At 45.4% G+C, this 24,451-nt stretch overlaps 1 protein-coding gene and 1 long non-coding RNA gene across 2 annotated transcripts in view; both read right to left on the bottom strand.

Annotated features, from left to right (window-relative positions):
- Positions 1-24,451, bottom strand: part of PRKN (parkin RBR E3 ubiquitin protein ligase) — a 1,219,260-nt gene that overhangs the window by 1,092,280 nt on the left and 102,529 nt on the right. The gene's annotated exons all lie outside the window — the stretch shown is intronic.
- LOC146359723 (uncharacterized) overlaps positions 555-24,451 on the bottom strand; it is a 100,294-nt gene continuing 76,397 nt past the window's right edge. Inside the window, exon 3 of the long non-coding RNA XR_014786756.1 lies at positions 555-15,114. This is a non-coding gene — a long non-coding RNA (uncharacterized LOC146359723). The remainder of the gene's footprint in view (positions 15,115-24,451) is intronic.

Raw genomic sequence — 24,451 nt, forward strand, 5'->3', positions numbered from 1 at the left:
TACCTTTGCCGAATGTCCCTCCCGGCGGCGGATCTGGCCGGCGGTTCGGTGGGTGTTCGTCCGGGGCGGGAGCGGCAGCCGGTCTTTCGACCGGCTGCCGCCGCCGCCATTCCAAGAAAAAAAAAAAAAACGCCCCCGTGATAGGCTACATGACGATTAACGTAGCCTATCACGGCTAGATCTGCAAAGTCAGCCGTGATAGGCTACGTTAATCGTCACGTAGCCTATCACGGGTGACTTAAAAAAAAAAAGCGCGTACGGCTAATGGCGGCCCCCATAGGGAGCCGCCATTCACGTTCCTTATTTGGTCGCTGTAGTCTACGTAAAGATTACGTAGACTACGGCGAAAATAAGGGCAACGCTATTTGCGTTGCCCTTATTTTCGCCGTAGTCTACATAAAGATTTACGTAGACTACAGCGACCAAATAAGGAACGCGAATGGCGGCTCCCTATGGGGGCCGCCATTTGCGTACGCGTTTTTTTTTTTTTAAGTCATCCGTGATAGGCTACGTGACGATTAACGTAGACTATCACGGCTGACTTTGCAGATCTAGCCGTGATAGGCTACCTAAATCGTCACGTAGCCTATCACGGGGTCGTGTTTTTTTTTAACTCTGTATTTCGCGGCCGGGCGAGGCGAGGCGCCTCCTCCCCGGCCTGAATTTCATCTGAGCGAGGCGGGAAGCCTCCCCCCCCCAGCCTGAATTTCAGCCGGGCGAGGAGGGAAGCCTCCCCCCCCGGCCTGAACTTCGGGGGGAGCAGCGAAGCGCCTCCCCCCCACCACGAAGCAAGCTGCGAGACCAGGTAAGTGACTTTCGTGCACCCCTACACAAGGCTGAATCTGAAGCTAAATTTGCCTCACTTCCAGGACCAGAATTACATTTGCTGAAGTTTCCTTCAAACAGCAAAGCATCAAGTTGTGGAACTCCAGCATGTGTTGAACAACATATGCATAACAGCCCTAGCCAGATCTGTCACTTTTTTGTTCCTTTCAGACTGGAAAATCAAACACACTGTCCACACAATTGGAATGCTATTCTCACCGTGTGGTTGATGCATTGTACAATCTAAAGAGCTGAGTTTTTTGTTCTTGATGATACCATGTGGATTTGAGAATGCTATCACCTACACATTAAAACCACTAAATTGATTGTCAACTCAATAATAAAACAAACAAATGTTTGAAAACCAAGCACATCAGAAAGGAGGAGTGTATAACCTATGATTAGTATACAATAGGGATGGGGAAGAAATCTGTTGAGTTCACATTTTAACGTGAATTTTCCTAATTTTGCATTTTTAAACCATTATGCAAAACAAAACTCATTATCCTTCAAAATTCGCACTTTTCTGAATTTTGCAATGGAGCTATCCAATTTTTAAAATGCAAATAAAAATGTGCATATTGGGGAAAATAATGTTCAAAAATCCATTATATTAGGGGGGAAATGCTTCTAAAAATGTGTATATTAGGCAACCATGCTTAGAAAAAAGCATGTATTGGGAGAAATTTGGACAAAAATGCTTATGCATTTCCATGTGATTAAAAAAAATCTCAAAGTTCAAGATGAACAAAACTTAAGATTGGAAAAACTGGAAACTGAGAGAAACTGAAGTTAACAGATTTGTTCATCCCTAGTATACAATAAATATTATCAAAACTGTTCAAAGCTAGAATTGGTCCTATGTCAGAGCCTCGTGTGGCGCAGAGTGGTAGGCGACAGTATTGCAACCGAAACTCTCCCCATGACCTGAGTTCGATCCCAGCGGAACCTGGGTCTCAGGTAGCCGGCTCAGCTCGACTCAGCCTTCCATCCTTCCGAGGTCGGTAAAATGAGTACCCAGCTTGCTGGGGGAAAGGTAGTCACAACTGGGGAAGGCAATGGCAAACCACCCCGCTATAGTCTGCCATGAAAACGCCAGCATAAGCGGCGTCCCTCTAGGGGTCAGTAATGACCCAGTGCTTGCACAGGAGGAACCTTTCCTTTCCAATATATTACCAGCAAGCAAAACATAACAGTTGACCAAAATTTCTATAATATCTACAGGACACAAATTTATTTTATTAATAATACTTGTATACCACTTGTTATAACAACATCTTTAAGTGGTTTAAATAATGAAGCAGTTTACCTAACAAATTTACTTCCATCCTTGACATGAATAAGACAGTCACCTGGAACACTGTATCCAAAATCCACACAACTTGATGATTGGAAATGCAGTGCAATCATTTTTATTTATGAAGTAAATAAGTACTGTAGTAATGCAATGTTTTCAATGGCCATGCAAACATTTTATTATGTTTAGTGTTTACATTAACAACAGCAACCACCTTGGAACACCGCACTTCCATCACTCAATTTGTGTGGATTTTGCAAAAAGCACCTACCAAAGATGGAGGTCATGTGTAACCAGGAAACAAGTTAAGCAGCTTAAATACTGTCAGGGCTTGCCAGCTCCTTCTGCCTTCTTGCCACGATTTTTGTCTTATGTATTTATTTAAAACATTTCTTGACTGCCTTTCAGGGCCAAGGAGGCTTACAGCAATACATAAAACAGTTAAAATATTAAAAGTGATGAAAACATAAACACAGTTAAATAGCGATAAAAACAACAGTAAAAGCCAACAATAAAACCAGCAGCAACAACAGCAACAGCAGCAGCCGTATCAAGAGAAGGCCACGGTAAAATAATGTTTTCAAGGCCTTCTTAAAAGCCTGCAGTGAGTACCTTCCCTTTGCTCCTGGCTCAGCTTGCTTTTAAACATACATGCACAGGCATGAAATGGCAAGAGACACCTAGCCTCCTTTCATGGGGTGAGCCTCTCCCCAGGGCAAAGCATCATCTCAGATTTGAACAGGCTTGCCAGGGTTTGGAGCTCCTCAATGAGGCATGAAGCAGAGCTCAGAATTAGGGTTTGGGGATGGGCACCCATCATCCAATGTTGTTTCTCCCAATCTTTAGCCTAATTCTATTCATTTAAATCAGGGGTAGTCTCAGTGGTATTCACACCCCCAACACCTTTCTTGGTGCCCACCAAGGTGCCCTAGCCCCCCTTTTTTTATTAACACATTTTCTTACTGGCAGCTAGGATTGTTGTGAAATAGGATTCGGTTGGTGCAGAAAACGTGAGGGTCCAAAGGAGATGTTCAGTGCATTGGGGCTCAGAGCCCACCTCTGCTTTGTACTCAGCCTTTTGGCGAAGTTACTTGTCCTGTGTCATGCCATCCATAGTAGACATTTTGTGATGGTGCCCAGAATAGTTTCTCAAATTGCAAAACATGCCTACAGCCCCAAATGTTTGCCTACCCTGGTATACATGAAGCAGACATGCACCTATGACCTCCAGTAGCAAATTATTCCATCCTAGTAGAATTGTAGATTATCTCTATATGACTTGGTTTTTATGTCAGATAAAATAAAGAAGGAATTAAACCATCTCCTTTCTCTGTTAATTGGGACTATTAAGTCCTACAAGTAAGCAATGCATGGTGAATTGGTTCTAGGCAATGCTTCTTAAATGGATCTATCCCTAAAATAATCAGTATAAAGCAACTGACAGAGAGAATTTGAAGATGGGTAAAGATGGAGACTTGAAAATTGATGTGCATCTAGTATAGAAGCATTTTCTCAGAGCAATGTTAGGTGTAGATATTATATTAGTTTCACTGCAAAAGCTTGAGCATTTTCTATTTGCATTTTCTATAAAACCAACACACTTACTATGTAGTTCAGTTGTGGAAATGTTTTCATCTTCCAATGACTAAAGACTTTTGTTTTGTAAACGGGAATATCAAAATACGGCCAATCACCGAGAGGCACGACAATGACAACAATATGGATGTGAAGCAAAAAAACAACCATCGAGAATTGCTAAGCACAAAAGTATTTCCTTTGAATGGAGGCTAACCCTCTGCCCACCTCCCCACCCCCGGACTGGAATAAGTTCATTCAGAAGCAAAGAAATGACATTTATGCTTAAAAGCACTCATAAAATTTGTATCGATTTGGCCAATAAAAACATTAATGTAATCCAAGGGTCATATGCCTAATTAAATCAATAAAAATAGCAAAATTAATCCAAGCTAGTATAAGCATAAATTCCAATAGTATCAAGTAAGTCCAAATATATTGTTAAAAGCAAATAAGAAAAAGCTTAGTTGCAAATGCCACTTCTAACTAACTTCAGTCAGAAGTTACGGTTAATTTCCATAGCTTTGCATTTCTTCAGTATTTGTACTTTCTTTTATACATTGCGGTAAAGACCTCAAAACACCACAAAAACAATGCTTTGTTCTCATATATATTCTTAGGGCGCAATCCTATGGCCGCTAGTCAGAGGCTAGACGGCCATAGGATAGGTCGGTTCCCAGGAACTGACCTCGGAGCCTGCTCTCTGAGGTCATTTCCTCAAGAACCAACCTTCACCCCTTCCATGCTGCCTTGTAGGCAGCATGGAATAGCCCCGCACTCCACGCTCAGAAGAGGAGTGCGGAGCAGCAAAACCAGGGTGTTCCTAGGGGCGTGCTGAGGCAGGGAAGGCGGAAATCTGGTACGACACATCCAACATGTTGTCTGGCCGCTGCTTCCCATCCTCCGACTTCCCGCAGCTAGACAGCCAAAATCAGCTATCTAGCCGCAAATGCGGGGCGGCAGAAGTGCAGAGGGGACAATCCCCTCCGCGCTTCTCCTGCCCTGCATTGGATAGGCGGTTGCCTCTGAGTTCGGAGGTGGCCACCTATCCCAGTAGAGTTGCTCACTTAAAGACTTTATTATGGAGAACTAATTAATTCAGCAATCACATATCCTCAAATTCCAAAGAAAAAAGAGACAGGGCACTTCCAGACAACGTTTTTATTGTGCAATCATATTGTCTCATTCATAGGATTTGACAGAGGTCCAGATGTCATTGTCTTCCACTGTAACCCTCCCATGTTTCCCCACTTGTTTGTTTTTTCTTACCATAGAAAATCAATAAGGAGGAAGTAGGGATGTATGAATTGTGTACCTTCTGTGCCACTTGACTTCCGCAGTTTGCGGCCAGTGCTCCGTTCCGCTGTTCACAAGCCCCCAGAATTTTTTTTTCCACTCCAAAAATTAACAAAGATAAATCCATAACAACAACCGTAATTCCGGTGCCCAGCCATCTCCGTGAGTCTGCATAACTTCCGTAGGAATCGCTATTTTTTTGTAAATATTTAAGTTTTTTTCCTTTTTAATTAAAATCCTCTGTCTCCGTTTACTTTCAGCCAAAACACTTCCTCTTCCTAGGAGCTTCCTAAAAGAAGGCTGTCTTAGGTGTGCCTGAGCAATGCACTCTTTATTTAAAGCAACGCTGTTATAAACAAAGAAAAAACCTTTTAAAATGACCATGCCGCTCCAGGACCAGCATGGTCATTTTAAAAGGTTTTTTCTTTCTTCAAAACAGCGTTGCTTTAAACAAGGAGTGCATCGCTCAGGCACACCTAAGAAAGACAGCCTTCCTTTGGGAAGCTCCTAGGAAGAGGAAGTGTTTGGGCTGAAAGTAAATGGAGGCAGAGGATTTCAATTTTAAAAGAACACCCACAAACAAGGTGGTGAGCACAATTCATTTTTTTAAAAAAACTTAAGTATTTATTATCGAAATATACTACACTGCGTTTTTATTTATGAAAATTTCGTGACTCTTTGCGAATGACAGAAAAAAAGCCTCATGACTGCTTGCTCGAAAGGACCTCGTGGTGCCGTTCCGCAGAGGATTCCGTGGCACGGACTGAAGGGAATTCGATCCCATTTCAGTCCGTGGCAGAATTCTCTGACTTCCCTAGGAGGAAGAGATGGAAGTAGGGGTAGCATGGGCATCCAGTTGGGGCTCAAAGCCCAGTGACTTCTCATCGGCCCGGCCCCCTAGAAGCCAGTTCATGGCCGCCCATGCCTGCCCAACTTGGCATATGCCAAGTTGGGCAAGCATGCAGCTGCCTGCTCTCTCACTGAGCCGCCTGTCACCGTTGCTGTCACGGTAGCGTGGATGAGAGGAGCGGATGTGCTTCCCCTTTCCTCCTCCTGTCCCTGCTACCACAGCTGGGACGGGCCCCAGTTATGGAAGTGGCTCCTTCAGACACTTGAGTAAAACGACCAGGGCCTGTTTCCGCCGCCACCACAGTAGCAAGGATGAGAGGAGAGGGAAGCTGCACTCCCTTCTCCCCTTCCTGTCCCTGCTACCGCAGCCGATTAAATGCTGGTCATTTGGTGAAAGTGTTTCCTTCTTCCTGAAGGGCCCCCTTTAGGGAGGAGGAAACACTTTCACCAAATGGCTGGCACTCAATTGGCCAGCCCCAGTCGTTTTGTGGAAATGTTTCCTTCTCCCTGAAGGAGCTCCTTCAGAGAGAAGGAAACATTTCTACAAAACGACTGGGGCCAGGAAACTGCAAGCCCTTCCAAGCACAAAGAGACCCGCATATTGGCAAGCCCTCTGCACTGGAGTGTTGTGTGTCCATAATCGATCAGGTATACTATAGGTTGTTACACAGCAAGTTACATTATGGTACTGTACTTTTAAAAATCCTAGATATCAACTTGATTAATTTTTCAGTTTCAGAATATATGGGCAGCTTTTTTTGGTAATTTGGGAAAAAAATATTTTCTTCGGTTTAACTGGAGTCTCCACCTCCATCTGCCCGATCCCCAGAAACTTTGACACCGCCTTATCTCACATGTGACAAGAACGGCATCCCCTTTTGAGAACGCCCAGTTCTCATTTCCTCTCTCTCTCTCTCTCTCTCTCTCTGTCTTTTATTTAGAAGCTGCCATTCGTTTTCACATCTGACAGTAAAAACTCCAGGATGTAGGGGTTGTGAAGAGGATTATCTTTCAGATCAATGCTGAAATTGATTCCAAACCACACTATTTATCAGCCTGCAGCTAAAGCACTAGCAGGCAGGAACTCTTTTCTCCTTCAAATTCATTCTTATTCCATTGGTAGAAGGAACATTATACTAGACTAAACGATAATATGGAGGGAATTTTCTTGTTGTCATTGCTGAACCTAGTTAAACCTAGATGAACCTATGAATTACATTCCAATTCGTTTTAGTGCACACTTTTCTTCACTGGCTTCCAGTCCATCTCTGAGTACAACAACTCAAAGTGCTGGTGCAAACTTTCAAAGCCCTTCATGGCTTTGGATCAGGTAGCCTGAAGAAAGGTCTTCTCTCACATCAACCTGCCTGGGTACTGTGACTGATGGCAAAGGCACTCTCTTGGCAGTAGTGCAGCTAGGGCTGGACCTCAGCGCCAAGGTCCAGCGCCCCCGCAGCCCAGCCCCCCCCCCCCAAATGGCCATCCAGAGAGAGGAAGGTGATGGCAAACAAGACTGGAGTCAGGACCTGGGCCAGCATGGGCATGAAGGGGCCCACCAAGACTGATGCTACTTGCCACCACAGCAGCCTTTCTTATTTAAAAAAAAAACATTTTATAGTCGGGGCAGCTGACCAGGCATGTACATGGTTACAGATGCTCATTTTGGGTTTTTTAGTTTAAAAGTACGTTTCAAATTTTTACATTTCTACAACAGAACAGCGCTTCTTCCCAAGTAAATGTGTTTTGCAGCAAGCCTGCAAAAACAAACTCCATTTTATTCCTGTAGTCATGATGGTGCCATGAATCAGCTGAGTTTAAAATGCAAAACTGCACATGCTCAGAATATTTATTTTCTTTTTAAATCAGGGTTCGCAAACAGTTTTATTTTGTTTTTTGCTCTAACATATCAGGGATGGAGAAGCAGTTATGAAGCATGGAATGGTGGGGAGGGGAGAAGTGTTAGTTAGCTTCACAACAGAAGTAATACATACGGCTATCTAAAGTTGGCCCTTCATTAGACCATGAAGTCCAGGGTCTAAAATTACCTATGTGCGCCACCGCCTCTGGGCACCCCTGTCAGCTGAGGTAAGGTGGACAGCAACCTGAGAGAGGGTTCTCTCAGCTGCGGCGTCCTGCCTGTTGAACCGTCTCTACAGAGAGGCTCATCTGGACCCAACGTTGTTATCTTTTAGGTGTTGAGTAGAGACCTTTCTATTTCCTTTTTAATTACTGATGCAGTTTATCTCTGCCAGATGGTTTTTTCATCCTGCTTTTATGTTGTTGTTGTTGTTGTTGTTACTGTATTTTACTGATAATTATGTGACCTATCCTGGGGGGGAAATAATTGAAGCAAGGTATTTAAATTTAATAAATAAATACATATAATGTTGCAGTCCTTGGCTTCCAGAGCTCCTCAGGCTCCCAGCTCTGTGAGGTACAGGGTAATAGGAGCTCTGTGAGGTACAGGGTAATAGGAGCTCTGTGAGGTATAGGGTAATAGGAAGCCTGCAGTATTCAGGCTAGGTAGACTGGGCAAGTGAAGAAAGGGAAAACCCACTCCAGTACAGCTATTATTAGTGCAAGATACTGTTTCCACACGGCTCCAAAAGTCAGCCTTGTTTAAGGCTAAACTGATTTGCCCACATGGAGCAGACCCTTCTCAGAAGTGCTAGTGGTTTACTGGAATCTCTACAGACCCCTCCTGCTCCATTCCATATCAAGGCTCTGATCACGCAGACACCTTGACTTCAACACGGTCAGCCTTCCCCAGCCCCTTCCTTCATCTTGCCTGATGAAGAGATCTGGAGCTCCCAAAAGCTTTCACATTTTTTTGACTTTTTGGTTGGCCCGATAAAGGTATTACAGTAATATGGGTTCCCAGAAGTGGTATCTATTCTTCATAACTCCCTCCCCAAAGAAAATGCTTAAGTGACCCATGCCACTAGTGACAACTGTGGGGGCCCCACAGCTGCCTGCCCCCACCCCCGCTGCAGTCCCCACAGCAGCTGCAATTACAGCTGCCATCTTTATTTTCCTGGAATAGTGCGGGGGGGGGGGGACTTGCATTTGCAGCTTTTTTGCAGCTTTTCTGGTTTACTCTAAATTAGTACTGTGAAAATATTTATAACAACAACAACAATGCAGTTGTTTTAAATATTGTCAGTTACCCTCCTGGAGGCTCAGCTTGAGACATGTGGTGGAATAAAATTCTTAAAATAAAAGATAAGTCTCATTACAACAGGTATGGGCAAAAAGTAAATCAAGATCTACCAGTAGATCTCTGGATGATTCACAGTAGATCAGCAAGAGTTTCTGACTCCCATTTTTAAAAACAACAAGACTCCCCCTCCCATCATAAATTAGGCTGTTAAAATGAAGAAAACCTTTTTGAGTGAAAGAACTCTGCACTCAGTTCTTGTACGGATAATAAAAGGTGCCCTGTTCCTTAATTCTAAGTGTATGATCTCCCCTTCCTTCCTTCCTTCCCACCCCCAATTTTGCACCTGGCTCCAACTGGTAAGTCTTGGAGTTCAAGTAAAACCCAAAGTAGATCCTGAAAGCTCGAATTCTGCCGACATCTGCCCTATAAGATGCAGACTTCTGGAATTTCCACTTCCCCTTCTCTCACACAGACTTGATTCACATGATTATTTTTCAGGATACGATTCAGCTCATGGTGCCTTTGACCTTGCATTTTTATGTGAAGTTAGCACATTAATGGGGGTGGGGGGTGGGGACTCTTCCAGCTTCTCCACACATGCATTTTGAGTTATCCACGGAGGACCTATTTCACAGAAATGCCCCTTCATACCAAAATGAGGTGGAATGGCACTGTCTTTGGACCTTTCTGTCACAGCAGAAACAGTATGGGGAACTGGGCCATATATTCCTGTCCTAGTCAGGAACCATCCCAAGAGACAGTTTGCAGCTCTTTATTGATACCAAACAGCAACTCACTCAAACAGGGCAGTCTGCTTCGAATTTTCATGATCTATGTCTAACATGCTACTGTTAAATATTTTAAATATGATGGCCTTGTAGGCCCCTTCCAACCCTACTATTCTATGATTCCACGATTCTAAGAATACAAAGAAGGGAAATATTCTCACCACTGTTTGGGGCCCGGGGGGGGGGGGCATGGTTTTTGTTTTTCACTAAAAGCCAACTGGGCCAGTGCTTTCACTACCCAATTAAAGAAAGGCATGCTCATTTAATTATGTGATTTTATTAAAACCGATAGGTCTTCTGTTTTGCATAATTAATGTAACTAAAGAAATACTTATCCATGTTTGAACATTCATTTTCAAGATTGGTAAAACTTCATTTCCATAGTGATGTTCTAAAAACGTGGTGACTGAGTTTACTAGAATGCACATGCACACACACAAATCCAGATTCAAGGCTTTGTGGGGAATGGGCTGGGACTGAACAAAAGCAATTGTTTTCTGCAGCTCGGTTTGTCTGTGAAATTGCAATTTATGTTACAGTGCATTGAAAATGGCTGTTAAGAATTATAAGAGAGTCCAGAGTGATGAAATGAAGGTAGATACAAATTAATTTTTTTGTGTATAATCTGTTCAGAGTAAAGGATCCTCTTAGGATGTTATTTCACTGAAATTAAGGACAAATTTCTAAAGCATGGGTGGGTTCAGCCCGAAAGCCACATCGCTTTGTGACTCAGCTTCCAGGGGAAGGGTGGGCAGATGCCAGTCTAGAGCAGGGGTGCAGACCCTCAGGCCCTGGGACCAAATCTGGCCCTCCTGTGGTCCCAATCCAGCCCTACCACATCCCCACCACTCATTATTTGGTGGTTTCCCAACTTTTGCGCAGTCCCCCCCTTCTCAAAAGTTGAAATGCCTCTCCTAAGGCTTAGCTACTGACAGTAAGAGCTTTCAGCTAAAATATGCTGGCATTTTGGCCCCACCCACCACTGGGCTGCACTGAAATGGAATTGACCCTTTGGCTAACGGAGGTTCTACACCACTGGTCTAGTGGGATCTACTTTGTTTTTCACTAGAACCTCAAGAAATATCAACCAGAGTCAGGTGTGAAAGGCTTACCATTCAAGACCTAGAATTAAAGAATTCTGAGCCCAGAAATTTGTTTCAAGTACTATAACTGACCTCACAGTCCTTCCATACAAAAATCCACACCTTTACTCCAAGTGTTCTTTATTTCAGTAGGGATGTTAGAGAATTCTGCCACGGATCCCAGGGGGGCCAAATTCCAGTGAATTTGGCCCCCAGGAATCCGTGGCAGAACGGAGCCCCCCGCCCCACCACCCCACGAAAGCCTCGTGAAACAGAGCCTACCTGGCTGCGGCTTGTGCTCCCGCTCCGGTGGCTCCGGCCGCTGCTGGGCTGCTGTGGCCGCAAATGGCGGCCGCAGTAGCAGCCGCCATTTACATCCCTACGCCGGCCCATGATAGGCTATGTCAATATTTATGTAGCCTATCACGGCTACAGCAGGAACGCAAATGGCGTAGGGGACGCCATTTGCGTCCCTGCTTTAGCCGTGATAGGCTACGTAAATATTTACATAGCCTATCATGGGCTTGCGTAGGGATACAAATGGTGTCCCCTACGCAAGATGCCATTTGTGTCCGCAGCAGCCCGGCGGTGGCTGGAGGCCCCGCTGCGGGTTGGCCCGGCCAGCAGCTCCGCGGTCTAGCTGCGGAGCGGAGCCGGCCGGGCAGGATTCCGGGGGAGAGGAACGGATGCCCCCCCCCGTCAAGGATTCCGGGGGGAGGAACGGATCGCCTCCTCCCACCTGCGGAACCCGGCAGAGCCAGGTAAGCGGGGTTTCGTACACCCCTATATTTCAACAGTATAATTGGGGGGGTGAGACATTTTGTTGTTGCTGGAGAGGGGGAGTGTGTCCCTGTTGGTTCTGCTGGACCTTTTGGCAGCTTTCAGTACCATCAACCATGGTATCCTTCTGAGTTGTCTGATGTGGGATGGGAGGCACGGCTATACAGTGGCTCCAGTCCTCCTTGAAGGAGCGATCTCTGAAGGTGTTGCTGGGGAATTCCTGTTCGATGCCATGGTCATTGGCCTGTGGTGTCCCTCAAGGTTCCATGTTATCCCTCATGCTATTTAACATATATATGAAACCACCGGAAGAGATTGTCCGGAGTTCGGGGGTTGGATGCCACCAGTACGCTGATGACACCCAACTCTTTCTCTACTTTCCATCTAAAACAAAGGAAGCTGTTCTGATTCTAAATCAGTGCCTGATGTCAGTAATGGACTGGATGAGGGCAAACAAACTGAAGCTTAATCCAGACAAGACAGAGGTGCCTTTGGTCAGTCGAAAGGCAGATCAAGAAACAAGGATTTGACCTGTGCTGGATAGGGTTACACTCCCCCTGAAGACTCAGGCTTGCAGTTTGGGTGTACTGTTGGACTCAGCCTGAACCTGGATGCTCAGATATCAATGGTGGCCAGGAATACGTTTGCATAGCTGAGTTTAGTGTGCCAACTGCACCCATTCCTAGAGATGCCTGATCTGGCCATGGTCACACGTGCCTTAGTTACATTCTGTCTGGACTACTATAATGCGCTTTATGTGGGGCTGCCTTCGAAAACTGTTGAGACACTTCAGTTGATCCAGAATGCTTCAGCCAGACTGTTGACTGGGGCTAGTTTCAGGGAGCACATGACCCCTTGTTACAGCAGCTCCACTGGCTCCCGGTCTGTTTCGAAGCAGAATTTAAAGCGCTGGTTATGTCCTATAAAGCTCTATATGGCTTGGGACCAGACTACCTGAAACACCTCCTTCTCCCATATGAGCCTGCCCGGTTCTTAAGATCTTCTGGGGAAGCCCTTCTTTTGAGACCACCGCCTTCAGAGGCGCTTTTGGTAGTGACCTGAGAGAGGGTCTTTTTGATGGCTGCTCCCTGGCTGTGGAACTCCCTCCGAAGGGAGGCTTGGTTCGCTCACTCTCTGTTGTCCTTCTGCTAGCAGGTGAAGACCACTTTATTCAAAGAAGACCTTAGGCCTGTAAGTGGGTCTGTTTTTTATGTTTTATTCTGTAATTTTTATGTAGTTATTGTATTTCAATGCATTTTATTATTTTATTCAATTTTAATTGTGCCTATAAGCCAACTTGTGTACCATTTTTTGGTAGAAAGGCAGGGCACAAATCAAATAAATACATAAATAAATTATCAAACAATTTGAAGGCAGAAATCCTTGCCGAATCACTGAAAATCACCAAAAGATCTTCCAGTAGATCCTGATCTACCTTCTGCCCACCTCTGTTCTAGGGGCCACATATGAGCAGTGGGTGGGACCAAAGCAAAAGTGGACAGGGCCATCGTTCCTCCCTCTCTGTCTCTCTCTCTCTCTCTCTCTCTCACACACACACACACACAAACTAAGATGCCACATACACAGCAATTAAGTTTTTTCAAACCTCCCTTAGGAATCAATGGGAGACTTTTTTCAATCATTTCCACACAGGGGGCAATTGGGGGGGGCAGCACATGGGAAGTTTAACCCTTTGCTCCACAACTGTGAAGACCCTCCCCAACATAGCAGTTAGATTTTTAAAAAACTTCCACTGGTGCCAACTGAAGCTTTTTAAAAACCCTAATTGCCACGCAGGGGGTGGTTTCTTGGGAGCCATAATGTGCAGGGAAAGGAGGGTTAAATTTCTCCTCCCCAGCTGCAACCCATCCTCAAAACCACACATACCAGTACTGCAACTAAGCTTTTAAAAAGCTTCCATTGGCACCAGCAGATACTACTTCTTTTTTTGAAGCCAAACTGCTGCACAGGAGCTGGGGGGACTAAGAAGGGGAGGTTGTGAGCTGGTCAGGAAGACCACGAGGGCTGCCAGTTCCCCACCGATGCCCTAAAGGAAGGGCACACAACCTGGAGCATGGGGCCTGCTCGGCCCTATTAACCCCCCGTGAATTCCCCACTTGCCTATACCCTCCACTCCCTCTCCCAGAGATCTTCATATAGATCATTCATTTCCCACCGCTGCTAGCAGCAAGGAAAACATCTCTTTCAGGATCACTGGATGAAGGGAGGCTGGTGGCGGGGATGGGGGCATTGGCAGCACTATGCCAAGGGCCCACTGGAATCTGGCACTAGCCCTATGTGTATGTATGCAGCCTCAGGCCAGCATCACATTCTTGATGTGATGTTCCCTTGGGGCTGAAACATTTGTGTGTCCCTGCCCTAAATTAACAAGCTAACTGCTAGTTTTTGACCAATTCAGGCAGATTATTTTCACTAACATTCCAAATTCAGCCCCTCCCTATAAATTTACAATATATGATTGTAATTAAGGCTATATGCACAGAAATGTTATAAGGATAAGTATTATGTGCAAGTTATGGAGCCCTCAAGTTATATTACACAATTTGATCATTTTATTTATTTATTAAATTTCTTAATCGCCCATCTGGCCGGTCATCCAGCCACTCTGAGCGATGTACAACAGCTGCTGTTGTTTATTCGGTCAGTCGCTTCCGACTCTTCGTGATTTCATGGACCAGCCCACGCCAGAGCTTCCTGTCTGCTGTCGCCACCCCCAGCTCCCACAAGGTCGAGTCCGTCACCTCCAGAATATCATCCATCCACCTTGCCCTTGGTCGGCCCCTCTTCCTTTGGCCTTCCACTTTCCCTAGCATCAGCATCTTCTCCAGGGTATCCTGTCTTCTCATTATGTGGCCAAAGTACTTCGTTTTGCCTTTAATATCATTCCCTCAAGTGAGCAGTCTGGCTTGATTTCCTGGAGTATGGACTGGTTTGATCTTCTTGCAGTCCAAGGCATTCTCAGAATTTTCCTCCAGCACCACAGGTCAAAAGCATCTATCTTCCTTTGCTCAGCCTTCCTTATGGTCCAGCTCTCGCAGCCATAGGTTACTACGGGGAATACCACTGCTTTAACTATGCGGACCTTTGTTGTCAGTGTGATGTCTCTGCTTTGAACTATTTTATCAAGATTTGTCATTGCTCTCCTCCCAAGAAGTCAATGTCTTCTGATTTCCTGGCTGCAGTCGGCGTCTGCAGTAATCTTTGCGCCTAGAAAGACAAAGTCTGTCACTGCCTCCACGTTTTCTCCCTCTATGTGCCAGTTATCTATCAAGCTGGTTGCCATAATCTTGGTTTTTTTGAGGTTTAACTGCAACCCAGCTTTTTGCACTTTCTTATTTCACTCTCGTCATGAGGTTCTTCAGCTCCTCCTCGCTTTCAGCTATCAAAGTGGTATCATCTGCATATGTGAGATTGTTAATGTTTCTTCAACTCCAGCCTTGGCTGTACAAACAGTTTAAAACAGTAAAATTACACATTTAAACATCGTATTCCTAAAAATACCCTAACCCACCCCAAATGCCTGCCTGAACAACCGAGTTTTCAATGCGTGGAGGAAGCTCATTAAAGAGCATCATAGCATCACTGCTGGAGGAATTCAAGTGGAAGATGTCTTAGCAGGATCATGGCTAGGGAAAGAGCCCAGTATATGCTCAGGATCTCAACTCAAGCCAAGGGGAAGCCTCACCCTGCCCTGATATGAAAGAATAGCTACTTGTACTAAAGTCCAGCTAATAGGCTTTATCAGTTGCCATGTCAGACCCAGCTGCTGTGCAGTTAAGAGTGGTGTAGGACAGAGACAGAGGCTGGGTTAGCAAGGCACTAGTGATCTGTAAAGGAAGGTGTCCTAGTCACTTGGACCAATAAACCTTTGCAGGGTCCAGGAGTACAACTCTAGGGTACACAACCTGGACTCCAGGGATCACATACAAGCTTGCTTGGGTTATAATTTAGGTTTGCCAGGTTCCCTACAGCCTGCACCCTGAGATTTAGGCGGCAGAGTCTGAGAGCCAAGGGATGGTGTTTCATAAGTCAGGGGGAAGAACCTACTAGGGTGACAAGATTGTAGCTGACAGGTCAGATGGTAGAACACAATGGGTCACATTGGAACTTGGGGCAGAACTTTTGAGCCAAGAAGAAAACACCCAGTCCAACTGATTCTGTCCCTTCTCACTAAGCTTTTAGCCTTTCCCCTGGAGAAGGAGACTAAACCCCTCCCCTAAGATTTCAAATCCTTAGAACTGGCAACTGTAGACAAGATCCGCCACAAGCCCTATGCCTCCCTGTAGCCCCATGCAGTGAACTGTCACACCAACAACTTGCACCCAAAGAAGAAGAGCATGGTGGAATCTCTCTTTTCCCGATCTGCTTTCAGCATTGTTGCAATGAAGCACTCTGTCTGCTGTTCTGCCTCGGCCTTGAGTTTCTTAATTTAAATATACACATGATTTTTCTATTGTAATTCAATCATTTTAAAGTTGTATTGTGTATAAGATGTGATGTGATCAAAGCAATGATAAACACCATTCCTGCCATTATTTGAAGCTAGGTTCTTCTTTTTTTTGTTACAGTGAGAACAAAGTCAATAAGACTGACATAGCATTTTTAAGCTGTATTCCCATATAGTTTCAAACGGTTTCAGTGGAAATATACAGAGACAGGACTTGGATGAGTCTTTACTTCATTCCTACCAATTAACAAGCTATTTTGATAAGATAATGCAAGAAGATCATTATATCTTAATGAGATGATTAGAAACAAAAAATGCATTCTTTGCAAAATAATATTATGGGCCTCAGGGAACAGCAGTAAAGTTTATTGCCTGGTTTTAATCGATTGCTTCTTGCTAATAATAAAGTCTTCAAACTACAAATATACAGTAGGACATTATTTACATTATGCATAAAAATATGCCTACTTTAAAGTGCAAAGTACTCCCACAGCACGAGACTTAACTTGGCAGGCTGATTGGCATCTTTTTGACATTAGTTATGTTTGTGGCATATGCTGCTGTAAATTATGGTATAATGCTGTATTACATAAATCACAAGATTTCTGAAGAAGAAAATATAATACATTTAAAATGGGATTTAAATTAGCATGTTAAGGGGGTGATCCTATGCTGCTGATGTGCCATGTTACAAAGTAGCCTTCTTTGGGGTGAAGAGTACTGTCAGGATTGGGCCCAGGCTCCCTGGTCTGGTTTCTGACTTGGAGTCAGAGTCAGAGCTAGAAGAAGCCTAGGCAGGGCAGGGAGTGAGGGAGGAAATTCCCCAAGACTCTCCAGGAGTCAGTGAAGAACATTCCCAAGGGCTTATCAACCAGGAAGACCAGGTTCAGAGACCATCTTCCCCCCTCCCCATGGGAACCTTCTCTCTGTCTCAGGGGGAGAAGGACCGGCATTGACAGATGCCAGAGCTTGCCGCCAAGTTAAGCGGGCAGAGTTGAGAGGAGGTGGGAGGCATTCTACCAGAGTGGCAGCCCATCAGAAGGTGAGTCAAGAGGATCCTCCCTGAAGGGAGGAGCCCAGAAAAAGCTTGTGACACATGGTGAAAGCTCCGTTCAGTAGTTCAAAGGCAACTGCCCTGCTTCAGTAGTTCTCTTAGCAAAAGCTCTACTTTATTAATTAGGCCCAATGGGCAGCTCCCAGCCTTTATAGTCGATTTAGGTGTGAAGAGGTGCAATTAACTGAATAAAGAGCTTGTGGATGGCTAAGCAAGTCTCTGTTGCTTCACTACTCTGTGGGAGGGCTTGGGATCCCTGACAAGTACTGACTCCATTTTGAGACACAGCCACAAAGCCAGGCGTCTTCACCCCCAGCTTCAGCAAAGGTGGGAGAAAGGCACAGGAATGTGGTTGACAGCAATCACGATCACTTAAGACTAGATCAAGGCATTCAGTTCCAAAGGAGTTCCTCAAAAGCTGTCAGGAGCACCCTCGTGGCCTCTTTCAATCTACTCCAATAGCCAACTCAAGACACAGACAAAAGGATTCTTTTCAAGGCTTTAATCCTTTTACAACTTAATGACTCTTTCAGATGCTAATCACCAGTGACTAAGCAAGGAACAGCAGAGTAGCCTATGCTCCAGGTTAGGCAGTTGGTCCCCATTTGGTCCCCGTTTGGAGGACCCCGCGCCCTCCAGCTGTCGTCACTCCCAGCATCGGCATCGAGCGTCCAACAAGCCCCCCTCCCGTACTCTCTCGCTGCCAGAGTCACTATCTATCTCAGGAATGCCAGCAGGAGGAATCTCTGCCAGCTGCTGTGCCTGTGAGAGATGAGCGTGCTCCTCTCCCACGGATTGCTGTTCCTCCTCAGAATCAGAACTGCTCTGGGGTTCTATCAGCTCAGTTTCCACCCTGACAAATGCATTCCCCAAAGGCAACGGTGAGGGTAAACACTGAGCAAAACATGAATGCGCTGGATAGGAAGACTGTTATCTGCTAAGGTACCTGGTCAACTGCCTGCAATGTGCTCCTGTTGTTGCACTCCAGCCTTAACACCTGTTGTTGAGGTCATCTTTTGTTAACAGAATGGAGATAGTAAGAAGGGCCCAGCAGGGCTTTTGTTTCCAGCAAGTGCAGCCATCATCCCCAAGCACCCTCTTTTGTTATGAGGGATGAAGGGCCAGCTCAGGCTTTATCCCATAGCAAGCCACACCATTTCCAGTGCCTATGAGAGGTGTCTGGTTCATCCAAGTTGAGATGTCACAGCTTTTCTCTGAACTGTATAAGAAGCCTCAGGTTGGGGCAGTCCCCAGTCCCCATCTTCCCAGAGGCATGGGCCATGCTGCTGAAATCACTGGGTGCCTGACCCCCCAGGGTAAGGTGCCACACTGCTGCTGAGATCACTCAGAGTCTCTCCGCCCAGAGGAAAAGCTCCATGCTGAAATCACTGAAGGACCAGCTTCCTTCCCGCTGAAATCACTGGGCTCCTTGCTTGCCAAAGCAAGGTGCCATCAGCGGGTGCCTTGCCTCCCCTAGCCAAGGCTTCCTGCTTTCCTTCCTCTCCACCTGAGACCAGGAGCTGCAACAGTCCCTGGTTCTTGTCTGCAAGAAAGAGCTTCAGCACAAGGAAAGGCACATTGCTTCTGGAGGTTCTTAGTACACGTCGTAACCTCCACTCCCTCTTTCACCTGTGTGTGTGTGTGTGTGTGTGTGTGTGTGTGTCTGTGTGTGCTTCAAGCCTTGGGAAGACACCTTCCCACAGTCTTGAAAGCTACTTTTAGGCCTGGAGCTCAGCTTCACCAAGAATGCAGCTAACTTCCCCACCAAGGCATAACTCAGTGAAGGTTACCCAACTGGTGTAGATGTTAACAAATCAATTTGCTCAGCTACTTCTCCCAACATCAGGTTGTGCATTTGAATCTCTGTAAATCTCAATAAATGTGCCATTGTGGCATTATCCTCTCCAATACTGTCTGTGTCATGTTCCCTTGGCCCCCACTTTCTCATGCACACACACAAGAAGAGAGGCTTCAGTATCACGCCTTCAATTCACTATCAACAGGTTCATTACAGATGTAAATCCCCGAAGACTCTCAGGCTACAAAGGAATGACAGCAGGGAATCGAAATGGGAGCTACGATGTTGCTAGCAGTTTGAACAGGGACTTGCTGGCTAGAATAACTTAGGGAGGGAAACCTCTTCCATCCAGTGATGCCCCTCTACGTCGACCCTCACGCAACGCCACTCGGGTCAACTCTCTGAGCTCCACCTCTAACTTTTCCTACTTCACTCTGCGCCGCAGTCTAGCATCCCTCAGGTCATGCCCCGTACTCTCCTCCTGCTGCTGCTGGATTATCATGGGGGGGAGGGCAGTTCAGGCCCAGCGATCTGGGTGCTAGCATCCTGAGAAGCATGCCTATCCATATATGAACTCACTCAGGAAAATGCCTCCCCCGGTTCTGGCCATTCCCCTTCTGAATCTGAACTGCTAACTATCTCCATACACTCAGAATCAATCCTGACAGTCTGAGTGTGGATATCTTTGGGTGGGAATTGTCTTCTTCGCCATAGACGCTCTATTTGCCAATGTCTAAAGATTCCTTATAAGCAGGTGTGAAGGTCTTGTTAGAGTGCATGCAAGTCCATATACAAGTCTAACAAGAGCACATCACGTAACAGCCAGCAGTAGCAGGAAGAAGCTCTCTTCCCATGGCACCTGGTACTGCTACTATAGAAATTGTTGTTGTTGTTCAGTCATTAATTCGTATCTGACTCTTCGTGACCCCATGGACCATTGCACGCCAGGCCTTGCCGTCCTCCGCTCTCTCCCGGAGTGTGCTCAAGTTCATATTCATTGCATCGGTGATGCTATCTAGCCATCTCATCCTCTGCTGTCCCCTTCTCCTTTTGCCTTCAATCTTTCCCAGCATCAGGGTCTTTTCCAGGGAGTTTTCTCTTCGCAATAGGTGGCCAAAATATTTGAGCTTCAGCTTCAGTATCTGTCCTTCCAATGAGCAGTCAGGGTTGATTTCCTTTAGGATTGACTGATTTGACCTCCTTGCAGTCCAGGGGACTCGTAAGAGTCTTCTCCAGCACCACAGTTCGAAAGCATCGATTCTTCAGCGCTCAGCCTTCCGTATAGTCCAGCTCTCACAGCCATACATTACTACTGGGAAAACCATAGCTTTGATTAGACGAATCTTTGTCGGCAAGGTGATGTCTCTGCTTCTTACTATGCTGTCTAGGTTTGCCATAGCTTTCCTCCTAAGGAGCAAGCATCTTTTAATTTCATGGCTACAGTCACCATCTGCGGTGATCTTGGGGCCCAAGAAAATAAAATCTGTCACTGCTTCCATTTCTTCCCCTTCCATATGCCAGCAAGTGATGGGGCCAGATGCCATAACCTTCGTTTTTTAATGCTGAGTTTCAAACCAGCTTTTGCACTCTCCACTTTTACCCTCAGCAAGAGGCTCTTTAGATCCTCTTCGCTTTCTGCCATTAGGCTGGTATCGTCTGCATATCTGAGGTTGCTGGTAATTCTCCCGGCAATCTTAATTCCGACCTCTGATTCATCCAACCCAGCGTTTCTCATGATGTATTCTGCATATAAATTAAATACGCAGGGCGACAATATACAGCCTTTTCGTACTCCTTTCCCAATTTTGAACCACTCGGTTGTTCCATGTCCGGTTCTTACTGTTGCTTCTTGACCCTCGTACAGGTTTCTCAGGAGACAGGAAAGGTGGTCTGGTACTCCAATCTCTTTCCGAATTTGCCACAGTTTGTTGTGATCCACACAGTCAAAGGCTTTAGCGTAGTCAGTGAAGCAGAAATAGACTTTTTCTGGAATTCTCTTGCTTTCTCCATGATCCAGCGAATGTTGGCGATTTGATCTCTAGTTCCTCTGCCTCTTCGGAACCCAGCTTGTACTTCCGGTAGTTCTTGGTTCGCATACTGCTGAAGCCTAGCTTGTAGGATTTTGAGCATAACCTTGCTGGCATGTGAAATGAGCACAATTGTGCGGTAGTTTGAACACTCTTTGGCGTTGCCCTTCTTTGGAATTGGAATGTAAACTTTAAGAACTTTAACTTTAAGAAGGCTTTCTTATCTCTCCTTGCTATTCTCTGGAACTCTGCATTCAGTTGGATATATCTTCCCCTTTCTCCCTTGCTTTTCACTTCCCTTCTTTCCTCAGCTACTTGTAAAGCCTCCTCAGACAGCCACTTGGCTTTCTTGCATTTCTTTTTCTTTGGGATGGATTGAGTTGCTGCCTCCTGAACAATGTGACGGACCTCTGTCGATAGTTCCTCAGGCACTCTGTCTATCAGGTCTAATCCCTGAAATCTATTCCTCACCTCCACTGTATATTCATAAGGGTTATGATTTAGGTCATACCTGAATGGTTTAGTGGTTTTCCCTACGTTCTTCAATTTAAGCCGAAGCAGATGAGATTAAGAAGAGGTGGAAAGAATACACAGAAGAACTATACAGGAAAGATCTGAATGTCCCTGGTAGCCATGATAGTGTGGTCACTGAACTTGAGCCAGACATCCTAGAGAGTGAAGTCAAGTGGGCCTTAGGAAGCATTACTAACAACAAAGCTAGCGGAGATGACAGTATTCCAGCTGAGCTATTTAAAATACTAAAAGATGATGCTGTTAAAAGTGCTGCACTCAATATGGTAACAAATTTGGAACACTCAACAGTGGCCACAAGACTGGAAAAGGTCAGTTTACATTCCAATTCCAAAGAAGGGCAACGCCAAAGAGTGTTCAAACTACCGTACAATTGCGCTCATTTCACATGCCAGCAAGGTTATGCTCAAAATCCTACAAGCTAAGCTTCAGCAGTCTGCGAACCGAGAACTACAGGAAGTACAAGCTGGGTTCCAAAGAGGCAGAGGAACTAGAGATCAAATCGCCAACTTTCGCTGGATCATGGAGAAAGCAAGAGAATTCCAGAAAAACATCTATTTCTGCTTCACTGACTACGCTAAAGCCTTTGATTGTGTGGATCACAACAAACTGTGGCAAATTCTGAAAGAGATGGGAGTACCAGACCACCTTAACTGTCTCCTGAGAAACCTGTACGAGGGTCAAGAAGCAACAGTAAGAACCAGACATGGAACAACCGATTGGTTCAAAATTGGGAAAGGAGTGCAACAAGGCTGCATATTGTCGCCCTGCTTATTTAACTTATATGCAGAGTACATCATGAGAAACCCCGGGTTGGATGAATCACAGGTTGGAATTAAGATTGCTGGGAGAATTATCAACAACCTCAGATACGCAGACGATACCACCCTAATGGCAGAAAGCGAGGAAGATCTAAAAAGCCTCTTGTTGAGGGTGAAAGTGGAGAGTGCAAAAGCTGGTTTGAAACTCAACATTAAAAAACGAAGATCATGGCATCTGGCCCCATCACTTCCTGGCATATGGAAGGGGAAGAAATGGAAGCAGTGACAGATTTTATTTTCTTGGGCTCCAAGTTCACCGCAGACGGTGACTGTAGCCATGAAATTAAAAGACGCTTGCTCCTTGGGAGGAAAGCTATAGCAAACTTAGACAGCATAGTAAGAAGCAGAGACATCACTTTGCCGACAAAGGTCCATCTAATCAAAGCTATGGTTTTCCCAGTAGTAACATATGACTGTGAGAGCTGGACTATAAGGTAAGCTGAGCGCCGAAGAATCGATGCTTTCGAACTGTGGTGCTGGAGAAGACTCTTACGAGTCCCCTGGACTGCAAGGAGGTCAAATCAGTCAATCCTAAAGGAAATCAACCCTGACTGCTCATTGGAAGGACAGATCCTGAAGCTGAAGCTCAAATATTTTGGCCACCTAATGCGAAGAGAAAACTCTCTGGAAAAGACCCTGATGCTGGGAAAGACTGAAGGCAAAAGGAGAAGGGGACGGCAGAGGATGAGATGGCTAGATAGCATCACTGATGCAACGAATATGGACTTGAGCACGCTCCGGGAGAGAGCGCAGGACAGGAAGGCCTGGCGTGCTATGGTCAATGGGGTCACGAAGAGTCGGACACAACTGAACGACTGAACAACAATAATAGATTCATTGCGATATCAGAACAAATCAGGATTATACAGAAAAAATCTGAAGGCACTGCTCATTTATTCATATATGTCAACAGGAGTAAAAGCTAAATTTCAGTGGCACTATGGCCTGTAAAGGCACAATCCTATACATGTTTAGTCAGAAAAAAGTCCTACAACTCCCAGCCTTCTGCTGAGAGTAGAAGGATTTTTTCTGTCTAAACATGCATAGGATTGCGCCTTAAAAAATTATTCTAAATGCATATTTAGAGAAGCGAATTGCAAACAAGCTAGTTGTAGCACACGGAAGTACAGTAAGCAAACTACTCAACTGTCCCATTTTATAGCTGTGTTTTGATTTGTAAAGAAGGCAAAATTAGTGGTGTGCATGCATATCATTCTTTACATGATACCATTAAAAATGGAAGGGTACCAATTGGTCTTAAGTATACATAACTTTGTCTGGATGGTAACCATTTTCAACACTGAGTATAAGACCAAGGATTGTTCCGCTGACAGAAGCCATTCCCACGGTGCGACCTGGGGTGGGGCAATTCCTCTTCCCTCCCACAGCCCTCTGTGTGCCCTCAAAATCTGATCTGGAGGGCTGGAAAACCCTCCAGAAGAGATTGGGGGGGGCATAGAGGGCTGCAGAGAGGAGGACGAGGAGGAGGAGGAGAGGGAAGAAGTCCCATCATGCTAGCAGACTTCTGCTAGGACTACGCTGTATTGAACCCCAAAGTTTTCTATGAGATAAAGAGCAACTGCTAACAAGGAAGGTGCTCAGGTTCAAACCAGCCTGCAGGCCACACCCTCTGACAGACTTCCCCCATTCCAAAGATTAGAAGACCTGGCTAAAGATACTCAGTGGCAAGGAGAAAGCATCAGGTACATGATTGGAGGCACTCTATGTCTTAGTCATAGCATTCATAAGTTGTATCTCTGCCTGAACATTACCAAAGCAACGTCCAATACTAACAAAATGTCTGCCAGAACAATATGTGTTCGAGTGGGTGAAAGGGGGGGGGGGAACTTCACACACCTAATAATCCACTGAGTAATTGATGCTACTGAATGAGCGTAACATCAGTCCACAAAATGCCAGAATGTGTTAGACTTTAAGGGGCCGCAAGACTCTGATGTTTTTGCTGTAAGAGATCAGTGCATAGAGATCCCTTTGGACATGAAAGATGTCTGCATTTCATTTATCCATAAGAGATGGTATTCTAAATAAAAGAGATGAGCCTGTGTATCAACTCTCCTGCTTGCTTCCCATATTCAGTCG

This window comes from Heloderma suspectum, chromosome 1, assembly GCF_057233095.1.
Source record: "Heloderma suspectum isolate Gila_16-S chromosome 1, 16-S_ref, whole genome shotgun sequence".
NCBI lineage: Eukaryota > Metazoa > Chordata > Lepidosauria > Squamata > Helodermatidae > Heloderma > Heloderma suspectum.